The sequence below is a fragment of the Lathyrus oleraceus genome, chromosome 2 (genome assembly GCF_024323335.1).
Source record: "Lathyrus oleraceus cultivar Zhongwan6 chromosome 2, CAAS_Psat_ZW6_1.0, whole genome shotgun sequence".
NCBI classification, from domain to species: domain Eukaryota; kingdom Viridiplantae; phylum Streptophyta; class Magnoliopsida; order Fabales; family Fabaceae; genus Lathyrus; species Lathyrus oleraceus.
The window spans coordinates 271,090,542-271,093,616 of NC_066580.1; positions in this window are offsets into that span (position 1 = coordinate 271,090,542).

Here is a 3,075-nt window from a genome sequence, read left to right on the forward strand (position 1 = left end):
AAATCTTACTTGGTTGTGAAGAAAATCGAGCAACAGTGATTATTTGTATGTTTTGCCTTGAAACAGATCTTCCTTATGCTCTACAATGATGGATTCTTGAGGTAGGTTAACTCAGCAACTCTTGGAACTCTTCAAATCTCGTTTCACCATTGAAGGGTCCATGAAGAAACAGAACTTGAAATGGCTGTCCAGTTGTGGTTTGGTGCTCGAAAACACTCCCAAATGAGGTCCAAATGAAGAAACAATGAAGGTTGTTCGAGGGTTTTTGAATGTTTGAGCAGAAAATTCACTTTTGGTAAAAATGCAAATTGAGAGAAAATAGAGAAATCTGGTCGTGTGGCTGCTGTCTAGGGTTGAGAAATGACAGAAAATGAAGTTAAATACCTCTGTTTAGCATTGTTTAATCATGTGTTAAACTTGGTTAAATTAAATGAACCAACTTGCATTTTTGCTAATTTGGAAAATATGGAAGTGGAGGTGTGGTGCTGCACGATTTTGGGCTTTAAAACAAGCTGCAAATGACCATTATATTTGCTGTTTCATGTCTGCTCATGAAGTGCTAAGTTTGTTTACTTTAATGAAGCCATATTGCCAAATTTACTTATTTTGACCAAGTTGGCAAGGAGGTGCATGGTCTGCCCGAGTTTGGGCCTCAAACAAGTGTCAAATGTCATTCTAAACAAACTCCAATTGGCCAAAATGAGTAAAAATCAATAAATCAAAAAGTCAACTTTTGGTCAAACTTGAATTTTAAATGAAACAAGTCAAAAAATGCCATTTTGATTGGCAAGGTTTTGGTTCATGAAATTTATATTTTTGGAAAAAGGGGATGAAATGTGGTTTGTAGGAAAAAACCCCACCAAATTTGGCCTTATGGTTCATGAGATATGGCTTGTTGAAGTTCATAAATTTTTGAAATTGAAATGATCATATCTTGCAAACCATCCATGGGATTTGAGAGTTCTTGGACTTTTTGAAAATGGGAGAACAAGATCTTCAACTTTCATGTTGGGCAAAAATTCATTTGAAGCTTGTATCATGATGTAAGTTGAGGATCAAGAAGTTTCCATTTTTGGCAGTTGAAATTACAGGTCCACTTTCTATTTTGGGAAATTTTCTGTTTGACTTCAAATTCTTCCATGATGAGGTTTGGCATGATAGATGAGGCTTGTATGAGCATGAATGAACTCCTTCAAATCAATTCCATCCATCAAATCACTGATTAAATCCACAGTTGACCAAGTTTGACTTTTCTAGGGTTTTGGATGACTGGAGCATTTCTGATGAATTCCAAACCCTGATTCCTTGAGAACTTGACTTCAAATGATGTCCCAAGTCATATGAACTCTTGATTATTGATCATGATGCCCAAATTCTGCAAGAATGGCCATCATCCATTGCTTTGACTGACTGTTGACTGATTTTGACCTAATTGCTGATGATTGCTTCAACTGCAAGCAACAAGGTTAGACTGACAATATTTTTGTACTTTTTGGTGATAAACATATGAAATGCAAAGATATACAAATGCAAAGCATGCTTGGTGATCAAGAAACAACCCACAAGGCAATCTACCCACTAGGAGGGAAACTAGGGCATGCAATGATCCTTGAGGCCATGATATGATATGATATGGGCCATGAGGGATCTTAGGGCCAAAATTGGGGTCTTACAGATGCCCCTATTTAAGGTCATTCTAGCCGGAGAAGTGAAGTTTAGAAATCTTCAACTCGACGCGATAGAATGGGCTTAAATAACAGTAATGAGACAAATTTTGGTCCCTAAGAGACCTCATGATGCAAACGTATGTATGCAAAAGACGCAAATTCTGTGGGGAATATGATTCACACAGAAGAAAAGACGATCCGTCGGAGTAATACACTCACCAGGAACAGAGACTCTGACAAGACTCTAGTTGGGAATAAACAAAACTGACACAGTGTGAACGAGACACGACTCTGATTAGGAAATAACAGAAAACAGACTGAAGAACTCACTGGGGAGTGAAGGACTCACACTGGGGAAAAGAAAAAAATTCCAAAGGAAAATAAATCCATTGGAGAGACACAAGCTGACTCCTGGGGAGAAGCAACAAGAAAACTCCACTGAGGAAGCACCAAAGAAATGAGATGTTACCAGGCATAAGGGTAACAAAAATCAGGAAAATCTGACTCCACAGGGGGACCGAGGTCATAATAGGGAGCAGAAAGGAGGGAACACCAAGGATACCGGTTACTGGGTATATAATAGGTGACCGACCAAAGCGTGAATTGGATTTCACTTCCAATACACTCATCATCCTGAAGAGAGCTAGAAAAGCAAACTTGTTTATAGGATGGACATTCGAATCCACAACGGGAAAACGAATCTTACTCCGAGGGGAAAGCAACAAAGGATTGACCCAAGAGTGAATGAGACATATTATTCATTACCGGCAGACCGTGAATAATATACTCGAAAGGAAAATTATCCTGAACCGGTTACTGGGTTGTTTATAGGATAAAATCCGAAAACGTGAATTGGTTTTCACTTCCAAAACACTCATCATCCAAAACACAAACTGGTTAAAGGATGGACATTCGAATCCACAACGGGAAAGCGAATCTTACTCAACTGGAGACACAAACCCAAAGAGTGCATGAGATACAATATCCATTACCGGCAGACCGTGGATAAGAATACTCGCATGAGATATATTATCTATTACCGTCAGAACGTAGATAATAAACTCGCATGGTAAGAAACACCAGAGATACCGGTTACTGGGTATATAATAGGTGATTTACCGAAAACGTGAATTGGATTTCACTTCCAAAACACTCATCATCCAAAACACAAACTGGTTGAAGGATGGATATTCGATTCTACAAAGAATACGAATCTTGCTCAGTTGGGGAAAATCAACAAAGGATTCCAACTAAAGAGCGCATGAGACATATTATTCATTACCGGCAAACCGTGAATAATACACTCGAAAGGAAAAGACACCAGAGATACCGGTTACTGGGTATATAATAGGTGACTATCCAAAACAGAGAGACAATCGATACCAAGCATCCGGGTAAACGAAAGACA